The following is a 23,698-nucleotide window of genomic DNA, read 5'->3' on the forward strand; positions in this document are numbered from 1 at the left end:
CAGCCTGCTTACTCTTCTTTCATTTGCTATAAAAACTAAATACAGAGAGAGACTGAGAGCTGTTGACGAAGAGCTACGTGTGTGTCTTTCTTCGATTCCAGCCAGAATAACAGTTTTGTGTTCAGCCAAACAGGCCCAGGTTGCGCACTGAATAAAGTATTTTATAATTTTTCATATTTCTGTTTACTTACTATTTCATAATAAAGTAATTATAAAATACTTTCTTTGTGTTTATTTGATTCCTATTAAAGAGAGTTACTTTATATATAGTCAATATAGGCACAGAGTTAATTTTTTAAACATTTTCTAATGGTGGTGTGCCTCGAGATTTTTTTCATGAAACAAGTGTGCCTTTGCCCAAAAAAGGTTGGGAAACACTGCTCTAAAAAAGTAGTGAGCTAATTCCATTTTCAATGGGAGTTGACTTACAAGTGAGAAACGTGTTTGAAACCAAGGTGTGAACTGGAAGTTCTAGAAAGCACCTTTCCTTACTGTCCGTATGCAAGTTGTCACTTGTCCATATGCAAGAGGTTCCAATAATCAAGGCTGTTCCTACCTGATAGTATTAAAAACAGGAAAACTCAAATTTCTCTTTGCCTACCCCCTGAACTAAAGCATTGAAAGCTTAAACTATGCTTATTATAGCATATATTTATCAACAGATTGCAAAGCAAATTTGCACTGAGAGTATAATGTGAATTGTTTTGAGATCATAATTATTGCAGGCCCCAACACTTCTCTCTAACTTATCACACTGTTTTATCTTAAGTAATTCAGATCCTTGGAGACTCCTTTCTTCAAAGCTTTGGAGAGGACTTTAGTGGGGTTAGATTGGTGAAAATGGGCAGGTTTCAAAACTAAACTACCGTACATACCTCTGCTGTTTCAGTTTTCTGTAATCCTTTTGGACACTAGTAGCTGTAAAGCATGGGCCATGGGTGTTTCATTCTTTAGAAAGCTACGTGTCTCCCAATTCAGTCACTAAATTAAACTTTTCTGCTGACTTGTGTTTATTTAAACAACTTTGATTAAGTAATTATACTAGTTTGGCTGTCATGGTTTCATTGGTCTCCTTTGGCCCCTGGAGGGGGAAGGCAGAAAAAGACTATTTATGGTCAGCTGGAGGTCTTGTCCAGAGCTGCTTGTACCTGCCTAACGTCAAGTACTATATTTATTAATTGAACTCTAATCTTTTCTTACCCTGAACTTTCATTATGAGCCCTTTCTTGATATTTCTGAGTGTTTTTTTCTAGTCCTGCCTGTTTGCTTTAAAATATTTGTTTATTTAAATATTTGTTATTCTCTTTACCCAAGTATTCAAAGGTGGCTTGAAGCTGCAGATTTAGAAAACGTCAGCAAACAATAAAATATATAATAGAAAGCATTAAAATAAAGGCAACAAACAAAAAACAGAATGGCAGCAATTAAAACAGAACTATAATATCCACTAAGTATGTCTGATAAACACATAATTGACCCATAAATCCTTCAGTTTTACACATGTGAAGGTTCTGTAAACCAAAACTGATATTGTAAACCAAAAAGATATTGCTAATGCACTATCCCAATGCACGGTATGTCAAATCTTTTGGATTTAAGGTGGTCTGGTCAGTACTTCTATATGGGTGATCATGTGGGAACCCTATGTATGCTGTCTTTGAGTTTCGTTGTGGAAGGAAGGTGCGGTATTAATTAAATATGAATGCATAGCTTTGTGTAGATTTTCAAAAACATTATTAAATATGACTTAAGAAGAGAAATGCCAAATCTCTTCCATTTGTCTTAATTACTTTTGCAGGTTGAATACAAACCTGCAAATAGAAGGAATCTTTGGATACAAAATCTGTACATAGATGGCATCTCCCACTTAACAGCAAATCTGTTTAACATTTTCCCTTAGATCATGGGTGGATAACAGTTTTCAGCCTGGAGCTGTACCCCTTTTTGGCCAAACTTTCAAGGACCACATGCCAGTTCTGTGTGAGGTCAGAGGTCAAAGTGAACCAACCAATTAATATAATTTTTGCTTTTGTACAGTAGGCAAGCTTTCACACACACTAAGAAACCACTCTGTAGCTTCCATCCTGATGAGCAAGAGGCATTATCAGAATTCAAGGCAAAGATACTCAGGGATGGGATGTAGCCTAGGGAGAATTCCAAGAGTCATATAGAGAGACCTGGAGGGCTACATCTGGTCCCCAGGTTTGATGCCCCCCCCCCCTTCCCTAGAGCATTCCTCAAAAGTAAGAAGCTTTCCCACTTGTGCAGAAGCCTGTTGTACAAGCAGAAATATGAGAACCGTGATAGAGGACCTCTTGCAGAAGTTATTGACACAATCATTTATTAAACAATGCAAGCAACCCCCCCCCCCCAAAAAAAAAAACTTATGGCTCAGTGCAGCTTTTTAAAAGGCATTCACTACACTAAACACCCAGAAGTCCTACACTTCTCAGTAGAATTTGTGAGACTCAAGGAATATGAAACCGTAGTTTGATTACCTGATATTTCTAAATTACTTACATTTGGGGCACAGTCTTTATGGAAGACAGAATGGGGCCAATGAACACAAATTCTTAGATACCTAAAGGAGTCAAGTCTTTTAAAAAAAAGAAAAGGGGGAAAAAGACGGAACTTTTCTAGTCTCAAAACCACCTAGTGATCCGAGGTTGGTGGTCTCAAAACAAAACAAAACATTTGTGAGGAAACAGATACCAACCTGCCATAGATATACATAGAGTGAAGATGTTTTAGTTTAAAAGAACAGCAGCTGAGAAACAGTTATTTGATCCCTGCTGTTTGAGGGACAAAAGAAGAGCGTTTTTGCGATCACTCATCAGTGATCCCTGTGCAGCTTGATTCCAACAGCCGCAACAAAACCACAGATGTTATAACAACATTGCAGTAGGTGGTATTATGTTGCAAATCTTATGCATAGTAGTATCAGACAGATGTATTGTTCTGTTGCTTCCAGAACTATTGCCCAAGTTTGCTGCAACAGTTCAGCTAGTCTGTACATAATTTGTAAATTATGTGCCTGAGTCCCCTACTCTATTTATCTGAAGTAGTGCCATAACTTGCAGGTTGTGTGTGTGCTTCACACAAATAGAAGTATAAAAACTTCCATAGGGCCCTTCTGTCGGAACTATTATAGAAGGTTGCATTATAGTGATTGTGTGTTTGTGAGAGACAGACAAAGACAGAGGACAGGATTCTACTACCTGTGTTTTGTTCAGATGTTGTGTGCACAAAATAAAAATAAGTACTCATGTCTAATGTGCAGACCAGTTCCATACACACATTAACAGACCTTTTAGGGTCGTCGTCCCCAGAAAAATCAACTTTGAAATATTATGATTTGGAGTTAGGAAGAAGCACTTAACCCTTCCCTGCCTTCTGCTTCTCTGTTCCCAATTGCCCTATCCTCAAACCACCTTTTTTTACCTGTGGGTTTCAAATGCATGTTAACAGTTCTTTTTGGAAAAATTAAATAACAACACACTAAGCACTGCTTTGAAGCAAATCCATAGAACACAAATCATGTATGTATTGATTTATAGGTTTGCTGCATACAAAGCACCTGGTTTTTCTGTGGCATTTTTCTCTTTCTTCCTCATAATCGAATTACGAAGAATTATTTGATGTTGTTAGCACTTAACCTAGACTTTTTTATGAAATCGGTTGCTCAGTCAGCATGCCTGCCACCTATGTCCACACAGCCAACATATCTTTACAATATCTAGGTCCTTCTATCTGAAGGATTGTATGAAATTTTATGTTAAACGGTGGTCTGCTATCCACACATCCATTTTATTTTCTTTGAACATGGACCACAGTTAAGTGTATTGTACAACTAGGCAGTTTGATATCACTTTGATAGACACAAAGTGACCTTATATGTGCACTCCTGTGTACTCTAATCTGTGGTCTCCCATCTCCCACTCAACAGGAATTCTGAGATGTTGATGGAACCCTCCGTTTCAACAGAGCAGCTGTGCTGACCTTTAACCCTTCACACTGGTTCTGACAGCTGCCTGCCATGTGTAGAGGAAACCTCACAGACGAACATTTCTGTCCTGAAGTAAAGCTTTTTAGATAAACATGCCAAGCACTACTATGGATATTACTTTTAAAAATAAATAAGCTACTGAATATATAACAGCAGGATACGTTGTAGACTCTTAAAAAATATATACACTATTGCTAGCTCGTTTTCCTGAAGAACTTTTAAATAACAAAAATTATCATAAACTTAAAACTGCACACCAAATGTAACCAATCTGAAATTTATAAATTTTATTAAATGAAGTTAATTGGGCGCCGCAAATATAGGCTTATGGCATTACTGGCATATATGTAGGTGAGGTGATTCAGACTTCTAAAGCAACTGAACTTGTGTGCAGTTTTTAAATTTTAATCCAAATAATACAACCTTTTTCCAGTTTTTTTTTTGGGGGGGGGGGATTAAAACACAACTTTAACCAAAAAGAAAACTGCTTTAAAAACCTTTGTTATGTGTTAAAACATGGTGACTTGAATGTCAGGTTCATCTTGCTCTTATTGAGAGTCCAGTGTTATGTGCTAATGTTTTCCTGCTGAGCTGCTATTGCCTTTTTGCGCAGCTGTCGTGGTATTAATATAATATACCTTCCCCATTTGTGTAGAGGTCACTATTCTGTTGCCCACTCACATTACGTCTGCTCAGATATTAACTGCTTGAGGTTTTTTATCTCAATAAATATTCAATAGTACCTCAACAACATGAGGTACTGCTTTTTCTAAAATGAATGAATGAATAAAAATACAGTAGAAGACTTTTTTTATTCATTTGTTTCTTAGGAGAAGAATGTCTCCTGGTTAAAATCATATTCTATTCAAATTCTTACCTTACCTTACAAAATAGTTGCCTCTTTTTTCTATTGGACAGTTTGACAGACCGTAATTTAGTGCTGTTAATTTTTTTGTCCATGTGTTTCCAAAAATAAAAAAAATGGGTGGGGGGGACCTCTTTCTCTGTGTAGGGTGTTAAGTGTTCATGTCCTTAATTAAGGCAAATGGATAATATATTTTCTACCTCTGTCCAGCTGGCAATTCTGTTAAATTGGCACATGAGTGCCTCTTTAGTTGAGTAGTGAAAACGTTTCCACCATTATAAGCCTTAAAATTCTATACTTTATAATAATGGCATCTCATGAGCTATCAACATGAAACCTGACATTACATGATCGACCTGATGAGGTCTACAAAATTTCAAACTGATCCAATGAAAATTGTTGGATTTACAGTAAGTTTAAAAGTGCTGAAATCTACACTTTTATTGGTTTAAAATTTTGGTTTGATGAAGTTCTGAGCAGCAATTCAAAGGTTATTAAGGTTTACCTGCCCCCATTAAAGTCAAAGGTAGCAATTACTGGTAAAATAACTGTCAAAATACTATGGCACATGTGCATTTTACATTTTGGAGCAGAAATTTGCCTGGACTTCAGTGTCTGCACAGTGAGCCACCTAATGAATGCTATGTGCAGTTTGGCACAGTGGTTGGACAAACTTCTTGGGCTCAATAGCATGTACAATTTGTGATGTTGCATAGCATCTTTACTGATCACAGGATACATTTCTTAAGGCATCTAGGGAGATTAAATTTGGAACTATTTAAAATGCAAGCATTAATGTTTTTCAATACCTGGTTAGACATTCAAGTCATTTAAGATGATACTGTGAAATACGCCACAGGGCCCACTTTCCAATACAGTGTCAAGAGACTGCATTTTCTATGTTTGTTCGATTTTAATAGTAGATGGGGTAATGATTTCATCAAGTTAGATAGTAGTGCAAGTTGTTGACAAGGCTCTTGGGGTTATATCCCCTGTTGCAAACATATACTTTGCCTTCTAGAGCCTTCTTACATTGCTAGCAGCCTAACAATACACATATAGAAACTGTTTCTAAAAAGGCTTCCCTTAGTACTGAAATAGGGTGTCATTTTTAAGCTTAAACTGTTACACAATTTCAAAGCAGACTTAAAGAAAAAATAATTACAATACACTGCAGAAATGTCCAGTTTGTTGTATATCAGAATGAACTACATTCCCATGCCTGTCACAGATATAACTGCTGGATGTCATTCTAACAGCACGGCTCCATTCCACCCCCCACTCCACCCCCAGCAGATTTCCATGTAGCCTTTTAATCTGTCTCTTGTCTTTGGGTATTTACACTTGATGCATTTAACCCAATGTTGTAGATATTCTACATATAAGGGCTTTAGGACTTGCTCAAGGGATTAACTAGCATTCTAGTGTCCTTCCTTTATCCACTTCAGTTCCTACATTCTTTTGCATCTGATACATGTTTTTGACCAGATCATATTTCTCAAAATATTTAAGCCCACAGAAAGCAATTGACATAATGAATTAAATTCTTCCATATACTTTTCTAGGCTTATTGGTTTACATTATACATTGGATTTCACAATTGAAATTTAATGTATGATTCAAAACAAATCACAATTCTTTCCGTACCAGGCAGCTCACACTGGTCAATTCTTCCTCACCTTGGCTGGTTCTCATCTTGTTAGCCAACCATGTGTCTCATTGGAGACTTCTGACCCTCTCGTGTTTTTTCCAACACTTTGAAATTTCTTGATACTATCTTGTTTTGACTAAATGTTGTTTTTGCTATGTTGTTACTAAAGACACTTCTTCATCCTAAACATGTTTACTATTTCTTACTTTCAGCTGTTCACAAATGGTTATGCTCCCACTATCTTAACTCATACCAACTGTGTCATCATCTATGTTTATATAATTTCATGTTCTTAGTTTACCTCATTAGCTTACCCAAAGGCCTCACACTAACCCTTTCCCATAGCTAGTATTTTTTCAAGTATCATTTCTATGGAGTTCCTATCAAAGTAGGTTTCTGGAATTCTTTCTTCAAGTTTCCCCCCAATAACATGCATATGATGTATCACAAGTTAACAGCATTAGGCTGCATAGCAAGGATCTGTCATGTTGTTCTTGTTTCCCCTCAGCTCCTGGGAAAAGGAGTATGGGTTTTACAGAGCGATAGCTATCTTTAGCAAGTAGTTTAATTCGGCTCTCACAAAACAACAATTGTGGTTTGCTGTCCAAAGTTGGTAGCTGCTCGTGGCATAGGAGCAAGGAGCTATGTGTACATCTCTGAAAGTGAGGTTAACTAAGGATTGGGAAGCCACACCCTCCACTTGAAAGGCTTTGCAATAAGAATTTCCTGATCTCTTTCGTTTTCTCTAGCATTTGTGTAGGTGGGCAAAGATTTTCTAGCTCCATGTAGTATATGGATAATTGTGAAAGGTATTATATACCTATTATATAAGCTTATGTTTTCGTTCCATTGACAGTGAATATCTCTAAAGTTAAGCGTGAGAGGTTTTCATTCCATTTAATAGTGTGTGTATAGTTAGTGGCTCCAGTACTTTAAGGAATTTGATTTACCATAATTATTTTAATTGCAATGAGCTATCCTATAAAACAATACAGTAACAAGTGAACATAAAAAGTGGGTCATAAAAGTAATCTCTTCCCCCCACCCACCCACAAGAAGCATTTTGTGCTGTAGGAACCGACATATTGCATTCCTTTATTATTATTTTTTATAAATAAAATCTTCTCCCAACTCAGTATTACAGTCTTATTGAAAATGTATTGCTGGTCTTAAAAGAATTCTTTCTTTTGGATAGAAAATAGAAGAAAATTATTATTTTTGGCTCCTATTTGGTATTACCTTTTTCAATCCAAAAATATTTCAGTAAAGTGCAAAAAAGGCTACCTGGGCTGTGGACAGATATTAATAATAAACAACAATTAGGGTTTCCTTGTTTGAAAATAACTCTTGATTATGACATTCCCAGCTACGCTGGCTCTCTTATATTTTCCTTCAACTTATCCTTAAGTCCTGTACTGTATTCATTTGCCATGTTAAAAGTTGGAAAAGCCTGTCTGTAAACAATTCCATTCACTGTAAAGCCCTCCAGTCACTCTAATAGCTAATATCCAGAGTTATATACAGTATTAGTTTCCATTGATCATTTGCAGCAAAATATAGTTGTACATATAATTTAAGCACTTTTCAGGGCCAGTGTAAGTGCTGTCATATGGTGGCCATCCTGGGACTGCACCACTTAATAATTCAGTTTTTTAGCTTGCAGTGCTAAAATCTTTCCCTGTCCATGTAGCATTCCAGACCTAGCCTGCTTCTTGATGTTCTGTTTGTGTTTAGAGAGGCCTCTTTTTATGGGAGCACAAGCATTCAAACTCGCAGTTCACTCATCTGCATTCTGAAGGTGTAAAATGCCAGGAGGGCTGTCTCATACGCTTTTTGTAGATCAAGTCTTTGGATAGAAGAACACTTTCTTAAGGGCCTTTCTGCAACTGTATTTTAAAGAACTACCCAAGTTTTTTCATCGTCGTATATTTGCCATTCATAATATAGTACTTTTGAGAAAACATGGGTTTTCAGAATGATCCATCTGAATTGTGCTCAATGACCTATCTTCCTCCTGCCTGGAGCTATGGGGTTGTGATGTGGATGGTACAGGTGCAAAAGGCATTTGTACCCACTTCACCCAACTGAGCAGTCACTTTTTTTCCCTTTTCACTCACAGTTGCACAAAAAAGTTCATAGCTATGATAAATAGCCCTAAAAATGCAGTTAGGATGCAGATCCCCAACCGTAACCTCTGTGAGAAGCATGAAGAATCTAGGTACTAATCATGGAGGAGTAATTAAGAAAATGTAGGCATAGACCAAATTTGAAAAAATGCCACATACTATTGAAGAAATACTGTGTTAATGCCCTGTTAATAATTACAATTTTTATTATTGAGGCAAGTGCAGGCAGGAGTAAATAACTAGGATTAATAGATTTTATTTCTTTAAGCTTCCGTGCATGTAATTCACTTGGGTATTTTAATAATAGAACAACAGGTAAAGCATACACTGAAATGCATTACATTCAGCACTAAGGTGGAAAATAATTGATTATGCAAAGTAGGCCTAGGTCCATGTAAAAGTTTAGGGATTTTACTTATCAAATGCATGTTGGTGTCTCAATCTTTTGGCACTTTTTAGTAACTAGAGCATGTCAAAATGTAATAATTGTTTGCTTTTTATTTTAGTACTTTCCACCTACTTCCAAAATATATTACCTCTGCAACTTTTGAGCTATTTCTCCAAACTAAATATCCCGTGTAATTTCAAAACTAGAGTTCCTCATTTTTTTCTAGGAAAAGGTCTGCAATGTCCCGGCCATTTAAAAAAATCTTAGTGGAACACAAAACCCACAAACCACTTTAATTGCCATTTATATAAGGCTGCATATGAAAATATCCAGGAAGGAATCTATTATACCTTTTCATTTCTCCTCTGTTAATTAAATGTGCCTTGATTCAGAACATGCTCACATATACTCCTCTCTAAAACATGACCACTTGCAAATCTACCTAAGCAGCTTTCCTAGCAGAGGTGTAGTGGGTGGCAGTGGGGCCATGGCCTCAGGCACACATGTTTGAGGGGGCACAATCAGGCGCCCCAATGACAGGCATGAAGCCCTGGCAGCTGAGGCATGGCAGCAAGCGCTTTTTAGTGGGCAGGTGGATGGACGCAGTGGCTGAGGAGCCTGTTGGAGGCAGGTTCCATTCACCCTCCATGCGGACTTCACGTATGCCTCCATCCCAGCTGCCCAGTCCATCAGGGGGGCACAACATTTGCCCCAACCCACGCTATACCGCTATTTCCTTGGAAATAATGGGTTTTCATTAGGAAAATATTATATCACAGTGATAGAGCACATGTTCTGCATTAAGTAGGTTCCAGGTTCAATCACTACTGTCTCCTGCGGCTGGACAAATCTGTCTGAAACTCAGAGCCACAATCAGTCAGTGTAGAGCTAGATATGTCTGTTAGAGCAGTGTAACTGTCTATCTGAGATCCTTGGAAGGAAAGGATAGTATATAAATGTAATAAATAGCTAAATAGTTAATACAAACTCAATTTGGGAATTGACATAGCTGTTCCTTCTTCCTTATAGGCCTCCCTCTTTTTTGCCTCTGCTGCTGGAGGAATATTCTTTGCTACGGTTCTCCCAGCTCCTCCCTCTAACAGAGAAAGGGAGGGAGGGAGAGAGAGTTCCCCAGGAAATAAGCTTACCGCAGTGTGCTACTTCTAACTACTAACTGGAAAGTCAAGAGATCACAATTTTCCCCAAACGTGCCCATGCAAAATAAGAAAAAGAAAAGCTATAATTCACTTCCTTCAATTATTACCCACTGGAACTCTATCATAATCAGTCTTAGTAACTTTCTTTCCGGTATATATATTTTTATTCAAAACTGAGCCTTACCAATTATCTCTATTTTAGTTTACGAATAGGAAGAATGGGGAAAAAGTAAGCCCGAACCTGTTTGCTTAAAATTAAACTCCAATTGAAATGTGTCCATAGTAGCTTTCTATTAATTCCTAATAAACAATGCAGCTCAATAAAATGCACGCATGGCACAGGAATAGATTCCTTATAGCTATAAATCAAACTAGAATGGGTATTACCATCGCTAATACATCCATTAATTCAACCTCACTGTTAACGTTACTACAGCTACGAAGAAAAACTTGGCTAATAGGCAGCTGCCTGCAATGATCCTGGCCTGAGGAAAAATTGCAAAGTTGAGCTAACACTCCTTGTCTTACTAAGCACAATAGCATTTACTTTTAAATCCAGAAACAAGAAAAATGTGAGAAACCAAGGCAATATGTTTATAGTGCATTCATTTGCAGTCTGCTATGTATCAAAGCATATATGTACACAAATGTACAAACAGGAATAATCTAGGTGTAGGTATAATTCATGTTGCATATGCATAAGCAGGAGGGGGAGGGGAATTTATGAGAGGCTGGCCAGGTTTAATTTGTGTCTGCTTGTATTTAGCACTTAAAGTTTCTTACATTCAGTTTGCTCAGAAGCGTGATGAAGTGCTTCTTGCTTCTGCCTCAAATCAGAAATGCATGAAGTGCAGCTGCAGAGATAATACATTCTCCCCAAAGGCTTTGGCTGAGCAAATTAGGTGTCAATGGGGTGCCTGCGCAGGCAGTACTCTCTCTAATTAGTCTCTTGAGCCTGGTTGGTGGCGAGAATAAGATGATCTAATCAATTGGTCTGTGTCTGATGGTACGTGTAAAAATCCTACCAGGCAGAGCTGTCTCCCACAGGTCACTCACCTGCACAGCAGGATTGCTCATTTTCATTTTTCATCTCTTCCATCACATGATGCTGACAGTTGGTTTTAAGAAAATTGAATTTAAAAAAGAAAGAAAGAAAGAAATCTGGTTCATAGGGCATGTGGGTCAGAATTAAGTTGCATTATGGGTATTGGTGATCCAGTTCATTAACATGGGTAGCAGAATACTAGCATGAATTTGTTTGCCATATACATGGTTTTGTCAATAACATAAAATCTTTTTATTCTTGATTCACAAAAGATGATTTCAGTAAAAATGTAAGCAAGGTAAGAGTGCTTGTTCAGTGCATTCGAGGGAGTGGTATCTATTGCCTAATGGAATTTACTGGTAATTGGGAATGGCACTTTGCATGCAGAGAAACAGGGCATCCTCTTCGGTATCGCTTCGCTTTTAAAAAAACAACCCATGTGATTGGAGGAACCAGTATTCTAAAGTGGTATCAAGCCAGCTGTGTGCATTGAGCCTTGAGTGTGTTCAGCATGCTAAGACACTGTGGGAGCCCTTCCCCATCCTTTTTCTCAGAATGTACCTCCAAATGGACTGCCCTTAAAAGTCATGGTGTGTATGCAAAAAGAAGCTAGCATGCCCTAAGTATTTTTTTTTAATTGGGACAAATATTCTGGAAATAGTGATATCTTACCCCATGCCTTGAACTATAATTAATATTTTAAATCAAAGCTTTGTCTCACTTCTGTTCTCCTCAGACTAGCAGCAACAGTATTTTAAAGTTATTATTTGGCTTCTTTGTTCAAGTCAGAAATGGTTCTCTGATTTATGAGAGAAGCAGCTCTATATGGCACAGGATTTGTGGACAAGATGAAAACATGATTGTACTGATTCTTAAGCCCTTAAGTTGTAGCCTAATCATGCTCATTTTTTTCCTGTAAATATACTGTGAAGAAATCAAACCTACCCACACAACCTTTTGCGTTTCAAAATTAAAAGTGCATTTTTGTGGCAGTATGTTGTTCTACGTCAAAGGGATTTTTGAGGATCTCTGAAAGCAAGCCTTCCTTTGCTCTTGGGAAATCAGAGGTAGCAAATACTGGATTTTGCAGCAGTTGCTGTTATAAGCAAAGATGTGACCGGAGGCCATATCACCATCTGCAAAGATTCTAAGAGAAACTTTGATTTTTCCTGATCTGAAGAAAAAATAAAAATTAACTGGATTCTTTTCTAAAATAGCTTTAAAAATACTGCCGTGAAACCAAGGACTGGTCTATAATGTAAGAACGGACATTGTGTCTATAAACACTTGTGCACTGAGTAAAACCCATTGCCTTGTCTCCTAGACTTTGTATTGGTTCATTCTCTCCCTCAGGCAAGTGTGTTCTCACACTTCTGGCAATGCAAAATGTTGGATTTTTTAAAATGACGCCATAACAATAAAGTACCATATTTACTCAAGTATAATGCACCATTAAATCTAATGTGCACCTTAATTTTCACAATGTAATTTGGCCAAAAAAGGTGAGCATTAGATTTGAGAAAATACGATAATCAGTCTCCAACTCTATTTTCTGCTAGTTCTGCACACTAGCATCAGCAAATGCTTGTTTGAAAAGATGAAGTTTACCCACAGTGATTAAGAAAGCACTTCCCCACTTCCTATTTCAATTCTATGTACTTCATAAGGCACAAATTAATTCTACTGAAGGTGGCACCAGTGGCACCAACAGCACCCACTAAAAAAATTGTTAAGAGGAGTCAGTCAAACAGTTGAGCTAATTAGTCAGAGGGTATTAGGAAGGTGGATGCGGGTGGCGCTGTGGGTAAAAGCCTCAGCGCCTAGGGCTTGCCGATTGAAAGGTCGGCGGCTCGAATGCCCGCAGCGGGGTGCGCTCCCGTTGCTCGGTCCCAGCGCCTGCCAACCTAGCAGTTCGAAAGCACCCTTGGGTGCAAGTAGGTAAATAGGGACCGCTTTCTAGCGGGAAGGTAAACGGCGTTTCCGTGTGCAGCTCTGGCTCGCCAGAGCAGCGATGTCACGCTGGCCACGTGACCCGGAAGTGTCTTCGGACAGCGCTGGCCCCTGGCCTCTTGAGTGAGATGGGCGCACAACTCCAGAGTCTGGCAAGACTGGCCCGTACGGGCAGGGGTACCTTTACCTTTACCTTTATTAGGAAGGTATAGGCCGGTAAAGAAACTAAAGTTAAGATATCTGAGAAACCATAAACTTGTTAATGTTTGTAAAATAAATTTGTGGGGTTTTTTTGTTCACTTTTAACAACTGCCTGGACTCAGTGTTTTACCAGAGAGTAACTGGTTGGTGGCAGCGGGGAAGCAAGCACAGTGGTGGCACAGGGATCAATAGACGGTTAAATGTCCGGGGACCCTGTGTGATCGCCACAGTGGCGTCACCCAGAATCTCTGTCAGAAGCTGTTATTGGTCACTAGAACCCATTAATAAGGTGCCCTACATTTTCTGTGCATGAAAATAGTACTCTAAAGCAAGAGTGGAGAACCTTTTCCAACCCAAGGACTTCATTGCCTTCTGGGCAGACTTCCAGCAGCCATGTGCCAGTAGTGGGTGGTCTCAGGCAAAACTGGGTGAACCATTAGCCTAGGACACATTCTAGCCGGCCAAAATTATTAGAATGCAAAGCAAGGCAAGTGAGAGTTGTGGCTGAAAATGTGGTGTGTGGCCAGATAGAGAGGTCTGAAGGACCCATTCAAGCCCTATACCTGAGTTCCCCACTGCTTGCCTAAAGCATGTACAATCTAAACTCCATTACTAAGTCATCACAGACACATACCCGCATATGCAAATTGGGGTCTGGGATTCAGGGCAATTTCACTTCAGAGCAAATTTTGAAGGCCCAGCATATCTCTTTACATATTAGGTGCAAGCTTAATTAATTTTTTTAATTATTTAAATTCCTCTTTCTTGGAAGTAGAGCTTCTATAACTTCCATCTTATTTCATCATCCAACCATTCCTAGCGTTACATATTATCTCTTTTATTCTAACAAGCCATCCTATGTAGGTTAGGTTTAAGGCTAAATTGCCTGCCCAAGATTATAGAGTAGTTTCAAGACTGTTCATGGAACTCTGTTCTCCTCCCCCACATCTCACTCTAATGTGGTCCCACATACCTGGCTCCAAATCTAGAGCTGATTAAGGGAGGCTCACTTACGGGCCAGGGAGGTGGATGTGTCTTTGTAATTTCAGAAGAGTCAGCCAATTGGCGATCAACACAGCCAGTTTCTGTTGCACAGCTCCTGAGTTCAGTTGTCTTAGGAAGAAGGGGTGGGTGTGGATCTGCTCAAGCAATGCATTTTAGTACACACCATTCAAGGAAAACATTTAAGAGTGCCTACAGTTCAAGCCTTTCCTTCAGAATAGCTTAATATTTGAAAAAAGGGAACCCTGTATTACCTTAAACCAAAATCAGGTTGCTGATACTTAAGCATTATAACAAGTTACTTTGTACTGTTATGTTCTTGGCCATGATCCTTATTGTACTTTCTATTGGTTTTTATAGGAACTAAGATCACCAGACTGGAGGAGAACCAAAACCTAAAAAGAGAGCCAACACTATGAAAACACCATGGCCCTGCTTCCTTTCTCTCTCAGTGGTGGATTTCAGTCACAAGAAAAACAATGCTGGCAAGACCTTGTTCCCCTTCCCTCTCAGTTTATTTAAAATCTTGCACGCATTTTGATACCTTGTGATTTCAGAGACCTCTGTGAAGATTAAGCTTTTTTGCTTACTGATACATGGCATGTTCTTTTCCCCCCAGCCTTTTGTGTTGAGTTTATCTGGTTTTTCCACAGCAGCACAAAACCCTTGTGAAGATAGTTATGCTTTCACCAGCAATGTCTTATTAAGACAACACATTTGGTGTTCACACTTCTTCAGTAATGTCTGTAGATAAAAGCCAGTCATGGCATGCCACAGTGTGTGTGTTCATCGAAATGTTCCACATATTTTGCAAATTGTCAGAAGGATACTTTAAGCTAAAGCAGAGCTTTCCAAGTTGGTTGTAACACAATCAGTATCTTACAACTATGCCCATTTATTACTGCTAGAGGACATCATGTTCCTTTCTTTAACCAAGGCAATAAGTGCATCTGAGTTTGGTTACTCTGCCTATGTTGCATAATTTGGCAGATTTTAAAACAGACTTCCACTATATATATATATATATAGTACTGAGTACTTCAAATATTTGAGACCTATTTAGAAAAAAGGGGTTTTGGGGTTCCACGTTTACTTTTTCCTGTAGCTTAGTTCATAATATATTCTAAAAAGTAAAATAAAGATGAAGGGGGGGGGAATGAGTTTACATTAGGATAAGCACTATGGTATAGAATCTGTAGTTGCTGAATGAGCCATTAAAAAGCCTAGTTTTTAATAGTCATCCGAACTCCAAATATTTGTTCTTCCAAACCAAAGCATCTTTCCAGTTATTTTTATAAGATGTTCAGATACGATTGGAAAATGCCTCTGTTACTGCATCTTCAAATGGGATTTTCCCCAATAATCGTTCAAATTTCTAAAGATTAAAGTAATTGGGAATTGAAGGGATTTCTATTCTTGTTTTGAGGGAGGATGGAGCCTATGGGAATCTTACGGGCTGTAGCGGTTTCTGCCTACTATTCACCATCCCTAACATTATTAATAACACTTGTATTCTAGGAGATGGGGAGTGGGCAATCCAAAAAAATAAATTTGACATGCTTACAGTGAGGATTTCTCATCCATTTATTCCAACAAAGAAAGCTTATTTGCCTTTCTAGTAAATCAGCTGCCTAAAAACACGTCTATTTTTGTAACACATCGATTGTAGCATCTAATGCTATGTTAGAAAAAAAGGAGAAAACAGGGATATAGGACCCATTCTGTACTTTCATTTTGTAAACTGATGTCTTGATATTGTTTGGAGTTGGCAAATTATTGATTTTGCATAGGACTTGTTTTTAGCAAAAGGCAACAGTGGTAAATATTATTCTGTGATATTGATTCCAGTAGTTATACAATAATTAAAATATGCACCTCCTAAATACTACTACTAAAACTCAAACCCTAAATATCTCAAACTTTGTTTCTGTATCTGTGGAAACAAATAATCACAAAATATAATAGAACACTTTGAACGTAACACAGATGCCTTAACTATGACTTGCTTTGAGTTTCATATTCAACCTTTTGTACGTAATCTCCTTTTCCAAGTTAGGTCATATTTAGTTGGATGTTTCAAGATGAGGGTTTCTTTAAAAAAAAAAGTATCTGTGCTTGCAAAAATGTGAGGAATCTTTGAGAATGTAACAAAGGTTCAATTAGGAAAATGAGGGTAGATCTTTAGATGTAAATCTCTTGCTTTGGCAGCTTAAGGAGTGAGGGAGGCAATTACACTCCTTGTTGAGGCATCTGATGGTTTGATGTAGAGAGGAATTCTACTGAAGAGCTCTCATCTGTGGTTTAAATGTCTAGCACCTTACTGTCCTCAATTAATCAAAAGCTCAGAGCTTCTGCTTAGGTTTTGTGAATGTGCGTATGTAGTATGTATGCTTTCAGTGCTTCCGCTATTTAAAATAGCCATTAATGCAACTGAACATATAGGCCTATAATATTTAGTTATCAGCTATCAAAGTCTGAGAGTCAGCCCCACTCCACGCATATCACTTCAATTACATGTTTTTGGAGTAATTTCCCAGGGAGGATTACGTACATAAAAACACTGTGTGAAAACTGAATATCTACACACTCCCCAAGAAGGATTTGTGGTCAGAATACTACGTCATTCCTAGATATTCCTGTTATAATCTGGCTTTTCAATTCCTGTGTTATTTTCCACTGATATCCGTTCATACAAATCATTCCAAAAGCATGCATGAGAACAATAGTTTTGGCAGAGTCCCTATATTTAGCTTCTTAAAGAAGTTACTTTTTTGTTCAAGGTGCTGAGATTCCAACAGAATTCCATGTACTTCAAGCAACTAAATTTTAAACCAGCTTGAACTTTATAGTTGTATTGGGGTGGGGAGGTAATTGTCACTGCAGTGTAAGAGGAATACACATAAGGGTGGTGTGATGGGCTGAAATTGTGCAGTATGATCTGCTGTATCCACATCATCTGGCTGGCCAAGAGAAAAATCCAGTGCAGTATAGTTAACCCATGCAAGTCCTCAACAAAGAGAGTAGTAATTATAAAACCATGCCCTCCCCTTTTTAGAGCATACTCCAACCCCAAAATATATTCCAATGTTCTATTTGTTTCTGCCAAGTCCCAAGGCTAGATAATTTTGTTCATAACTCCCTCTACACCATTTTATCCCGCTAATGATTCTCTTAAGGGTCACTCAGGCAAAACCGCTAATTTCCAGAGCTCTATTCTGGAGGTGTAAAGGCAATCCTGGAGAGCTCTGAACACTACATAACACAGGTTTTTAAATGTTACATCTACCTCCACCATCAGCTGCACAAGCTTTCTCTGCATCTGAACATTGTGCCCTTGACTGCAGCAGGAGATGGGAATCTTGCGCTCTGGGCACTCCGAAGTCCCTTGCACTGTTTCCCCTGTGTTATGAAGCCACTCTGAGCTTTGCAAGATTGCAACAAAAGCCAAAACTTGATACAGTTCCAGTCCTCCTTTCAGCTACTTGAAAAGAAACAATTCTTATTCTCATTTCCCCATGTATATAACAATTGTGGGCTGATTCATATGATGCTAAAATGGAGGTTGTTGCTTTCCCATAATTGAATCCCGTACTTTTCCAGTAACAGTTGAATGAGCTTTATCACATGGGTAGATGTAAAGTCTACCTACAGGATCCAACTATTCCGCATGATTCTGTGCTTCAAATGCATAGCCAGAGAACTAGCAATAGAGGACCAGAGGTGGGTAGAGCCACAACCGTGCTGTTTTGATAACATAGATTGGGCCTATGTGATTGGTATTAGAAATGCGACAGCTTTCCTTTTCCTTACAGTAACTCCTGAATTGCACCCCTTCTTGTTTTAGTGGGCTTACCAATGAGGAGAGGAGACTCACAGTTCTGAAGCTGTGAAGAGCTTCAGCTTGCAGTCAACAATAAGAGTTTGCTGAAATGTTGATTTTTCTTCTCAGAGGAACCCTACCAAACATGCAAAACACCTAAACAGTGGAGTAGTATAGGCATTACTTGACTATACGGTACCCTTGGGGTTATCTTAATAATAAAGTGGTTAAGTAGCAGTAGAAATTTTAATGCACAATGGCTAGAAAACTTTGGGGTTCAAGTCTTCCTTTCAACATTTGGAAGAGCTTTACATAGACATTTCCTATTTATTCTGGTTTGGAAAAACCCTCACCTCTCTCAGTGGTGAGGGCAACAGACCCTAAGTGTGATCTTTAATGTGTGTGCACAATGGACTACGAACTGTGTGCTGCATACAAAACATTATTATTGTTTTTATAACCTAATAGGATAAATGGCATTTAGACTGTACAGACTGGCACTGAATATAGATGCCATATAAATAGATGTTCTGTTATTGGCCATAACTAAACCTTCTCTCTTGACATAAAGGTGTGGAGGTAATTATATTTGTTGTTGCCTTGCAATATTCTCAAAAGCAAAAACAAAGGATGCACTTAGAAATTCCCTAATCCCAGAAAACTGCCCTTCTGCAGTGCTATATTCAAAATCTTCCCTTGCTGGGGCTCTTTATATAAGGCACAAGAGTGCTCTTTTTAACAGGGGTTTGGTACTCAAACAATGTTAATATTAAATATGTATACATACATATAGCCACACAATTTAGAATGACAGCTTAGTAAGCAGTATGGTTAAGTAAATGTTACATTGTTTGTTTTCAATGTGTAAATTTGTCTGTATTATGAAAGATGTAATGGTTTGTCAGGTGTTGACTGTTTTCATGTAATATTATATTGAATAAAGTATCAAAGGATTTCTATGCTTCTTGGTAGTTTTATGTACAATTAGTACCACAATTCAAAAACTTTAAAAACGTATGGAGAACATATGAGAATGGGAAAGGAGAGCTTTTTGTTCAAGGGGTTTGAATTACTTCCATTGGCTTTATTGTTAAGTTTACTTTTTGAGAACAAATTGCAGCACAATATTGTCATTTTTTCATTCCCTCTGGGTTTAAACCGATGGTGGCAATGAGATCTTGAATTAACAAGAAATGTCCTGTTTGTTCATTCCCCTGTGGTTATATTTCGTTCAAGATACAGGACAAAAATACAAATTCTGAGGCTGTGCTTAAGGCAACCTTCTTTCTACACAGGATCAAAGTACCACCATTGGGGGGGGGGAACCACTAACACTCTTCAAAACAATATAATTTGGTTATGTGGATATAGCTCATATTTCAAGTTGCTTCTTAGCTGTACCTCTTGCCAAGTTCAGCCTGGCTGTTACCACCAAGAAAGCTTTTGCTGTAATAGCTACTGCTCCCCAGAGGAAAGTAAAACCAGAGGGAAGGTGTTTGAGCAACCCTGTGCCACTAGGTTAATGCACAGCTTTTCAGAATAATGGTCGCCATTGTAAATCATAGCAGTGTGAACCCTACAGCAGCAAAACAGCCCGCTGCTACCAGTGGGGGGTGGTGTTATGGGCATTAGCTTTGAGCAGCTTATACTGCACAAGAGCGAGGAGGATAAAGGATACAAATCAGGAAACAACTGACAAGACTTTTTATTATTAAAAAAAAAAATCCAGGGCCTAGTATTTACTGTTCATTCCCCTTGTGAATAGTCGTATATATTGTCTGCAGTGAATCATGCTGAGAGTGTCAAGCACAATAGCTAAGAGCACACTAACAGTTCCACGGTTGTTCCTTCCAGTGGTGCTTGCTGAACAAGTAGAGCACACAATTGCTAAGCTCTGTTCTATTTCCAGAGAGTTAGAGAGATGAATTTGTGATTAATTCACAGTGCTAATATTCCTGTCTCTACAGACGGTGGGAACAGCAGCATATTTCAGAATGAAAAGCTTTCTCCTCAGCCAGTAGCCAGGGCCACAAAACACTGACAGGAAAGAGACCTTTCTCCGCATTGTCCAAACTTTGCTCCTGCTAGGTAAAATAAAGCTCTGCTTGTGCTGGACACTATCTTCTTAACCACTGATGGCCAGACCTAACACATCAAGCTTAGGAAATTTCTCCTTTTTCTCCCTGTCCCAGTGACAGATATTACCATGAAGAGAAACGGCTTAGCAGTGGATTACCTTATTCCCTACTTTCAAGGCCTTGTGGAGTGAGAACAATTAGCAGGTGAAGGATGCTCAAAACTGGCTATCTCTTTGCCCATCCACCCGATGGTCACAGAATGAATGGAAGAACTGTGTCTATAGGTGGCCATTTTAATGGCAGCAAATGCTTATGCAGTGGTTGTAAAGATAATTCAACCGCTAGCCAACCAAAGCACATTTCACGATCAAAGATGTCACTTCCTCAAGACTGGATGGCTTCTAAAGAGGGGTAAAGCTGGAGGCAAAATAGTAAGTAATGTCACATAGGGTTGCCATTTATTGAAATTAATTTTTTTGTTACCTTTGTGGTGTTTGAGGCTAGAGCAGAGAACTCTGAGCACCTGTCATGGATTGTCTGGATGCAGAAGGGTGGTGGGAATCTCCAAGGGAAGGAGGCTCAGAGGCAGGGGATTAGTGGTGGGATGATAATGAGTGGTCAGAGGGAGAAGATAGAGAAGACTGGGAGAAGTTGTTGGAAGCTGAAGAGGTAACGGGGTTTAGTGAGCAGGAAGAGCCTGTGGCAGAGAGCAGTCCAGAACCAGAGACAGAAGAGGAGGCTGGAGAGGAGTGGTGGCCAAGAAACAGCGATGTGTTAGGCTAGTGAGGAAGCCAAACTGTTTCCCCCTCCTGCTGTGACCAGCTCCTCTCCCCTGTGGTCTTCCAGAACCCGAAGAGCTATGATGAGTACAGAGCAAAAGCAGGCAAGATGATGAAGCCTTAGATTGCTTGAGAAGGAGCTGGGGGAGGATGGGGCTTTGAAAGTGGTGGAAAGCAGGTACCTTCAGTCCTCACAAGTGTCTCATAGGGGCAAGTTCTACTGGGAAGAGTTGCTTGTGCTCACTAGATCTGGCCTCCTGAGCTGTCTTGTTTCTTTGAATAAAGAGTTAACTTCACTGAAGCCATGTGAGTTACTGCTGACCTGTTCCTGACAGCACCTTTTGAGAAGACCAAGACTGGAGCCCAGTTCAAAAGCTGTCTTGTTTGCCTAAGGCAGGGTTGGAGAACATGCAGTCCTCCAGATGTTGGGACTCCCATCTCCATCAGCTCCAGACAGCATGATCAATGGTCAGGGGTGGTGGGAGCTGGAGACCAAATCTATGGAGGATTATTATTATTTATTAGGTTTCTATACCATTCTTCTTGGGACGCGGGTGGTGCTGTGGGTTAAACCACAGAGCCTAGGGCTTGCCGATCAGAAGGTCGGCGGTTCAAATCCCCGCGACGAGGTGAGCTCCCATTGTTCGGTCCCTGCTCCTGCCACCCTAGCAGTTCGAAAGCATGTCAAAGTGCAAGTAGATAAATAGGAACCGCTCCAGCGGGAAGGTAAACGGTGTTTCCGTGCGCTGCTCTGGTTCTCCAGAAGCGGCTTGGTCACGCTGGCCACATGACCCGGAAGCTGTACGCCAGCTCCCTCGGCCAATAAAGCGAGATGAGCGTCGCAACCCCAGAGTTGGTCACGACTGGACCTAATGGTCAGGGGTCCCTTTACCTTTACCTTTATACCATTCTTCATCTGAGGATCACAGGACAGTTTACCAAGAAAAGCACAAAAATACATGCCATAATAACAAACAATATGCACTTTCTATATTTCTTTGCCACTTTGTCTTTTCCAGTTAACACTACTTCCTAGTTCTTGTGACATTTTTTTTAAATAAATTTTTATTGGATTTTAGAGAGACACACACACACAAAAAGACAAAAACAAACACATATATAATTTCATACCCTTACTTTCTTTACCCTCTTTCCCTGACTTCCCCCCTGACTTCATACATCCCAATTTCTGTAATTATTTCAGCAAGTTCCTGTCTATCATTTTACACATATTATTATTGTGTGTTTTTTTTAAAGCTTAGCTCTTTTTACTTATTAACATTTAACTTATCAATTTCTAATTCTCTTATAAGCATAATCTTTTTCCTAAGGTCGAACCCACTTCCCTTCCATTAATTTCTCCCTTTCTTACATCAATTATAATATCAAATTAGCCAAATACAGAAGTCATAAAATTTTAAAAATTTCTATTTTCCCCTCCCTCCCTACCCCGGCTTCCATCCCCAAACAAGTATCCCCAAAGAAAGTTCCTAGCCCGGATTCCTCACATCCGAGGCCCTTAATTCTCTGTTAGTCTCTCTCTGCCAATTTTGTTGGTAGTCTTTTTTGTTGGTCCTCAGTTCTCGAAGAAGTTCTGTCACAGTCCCATCAAATTTTCCTCCTTCCAAAAAGTTTAAAAGCGGTTGCTTCAGAAGATCAGCTGCTCTCCCATACTCAGGAAGGAAGTCTCGGTCATATTTCTTTATTCTTTTAAGTTCCAGTGTTCCAAGTAATCCTGGGACTTCCTTCTTCGTCTTTCTCGTCTTTTGCAGACTTGTAATCCAAAGATCTTCTTCTTTACTTTCTGAGAATATAGGCTCTTGATTAGTATTTAATTGGTTGGTATTTTCCACTTGAACTGTCTTCATTCCTTCTTTCCTCTCCATCCATCCTTGTGGCTCAGCTGCGGATTCTTTATCAATCGGGTCCTTTATACATTCAGCAGAGTTGTTTATTTTAGAGTTCAAGGTCACAAGTTCTTTGTTCATAGCCGTACTCTGCTCTTGCAAAATTCCCACGAGAAAAAAAAAAATTCTATTTCTGCCAGTATTTTTCCCTCTACAGCCATTGTAATGTCTCTGGTTCCCCCTAGGGGGATTCCAATTGCTTAATAGTCCTTTTCCAACAGTCTGATACTTTGTTATTTATTTACTACTTTGTTTCCAACCACCTCAATTCCGAATGTATCACTTTTAATAGAGAGAGTTATTAAATAGCAAAGTTCTTAACTTTAGCCGCTCGTTTGACAGCTCCTTTGACAGCTGTCAAACTCTTTGTTCTTTTCCTCAGGTACCTGCGCAGGACGCTCCCGGGTTCAGGGGGGGGGGGTTTACATAAAAAATTCCAAAATTCCTCCCTTTCTCTCCAGCACAAAATCTTCTCCTGTCAGATTCATGGAAAGATCTTTTTTTCCCCCTGACAAAACGGCAATCTCTCCACCTTAGTTCTCCGATCCTTGCTTTAGATCGTTTGTAGGTAGGGGGGGTGCGGACTTCCCTTTAGCACATCCCCCGGTCGTACCAAATTCAAAGTCAAAAATTTTAAAGTCCAAATTCCCTTCTACTCACAGGTTACTTGTTTTCCAGTCCAAATTTCGGGAAGAAAGTTAGCGCTCTCCGGTCATGGCTCAC

At 39.1% G+C, this 23,698-nt stretch overlaps 1 protein-coding gene and 1 long non-coding RNA gene across 14 annotated transcripts in view; one reads left to right on the plus strand and one right to left on the minus strand.

Annotated features, from left to right (window-relative positions):
* The window catches only part of CDK14 (cyclin dependent kinase 14), a 229,515-nt gene extending 210,350 nt beyond the window's left edge, over positions 1-19,165 (plus strand). For 5 of the 6 annotated variants that reach the window (XM_083705044.1, XM_083705046.1, XM_083705045.1 and 2 more), the window contains one exon: positions 14,752-19,165. The gene's annotated coding sequence lies outside the window, so the exon portion shown is untranslated. Of the gene's footprint in view, positions 1-3,946; positions 13,021-13,394 lie in introns of all 6 variants that reach the window. The other variant, XR_014556593.1, reaches the window with a different exon arrangement.
* LOC310828089 overlaps positions 1-23,698 on the minus strand; it is a 249,367-nt gene that overhangs the window by 44,162 nt on the left and 181,507 nt on the right. The gene's annotated exons all lie outside the window — the stretch shown is intronic.

Source organism: Podarcis gaigeae (genome assembly GCF_964106915.1).
Source record: "Podarcis gaigeae genome assembly, chromosome: 12".
In the NCBI taxonomy this organism is placed as follows: domain Eukaryota; kingdom Metazoa; phylum Chordata; class Lepidosauria; order Squamata; family Lacertidae; genus Podarcis; species Podarcis gaigeae.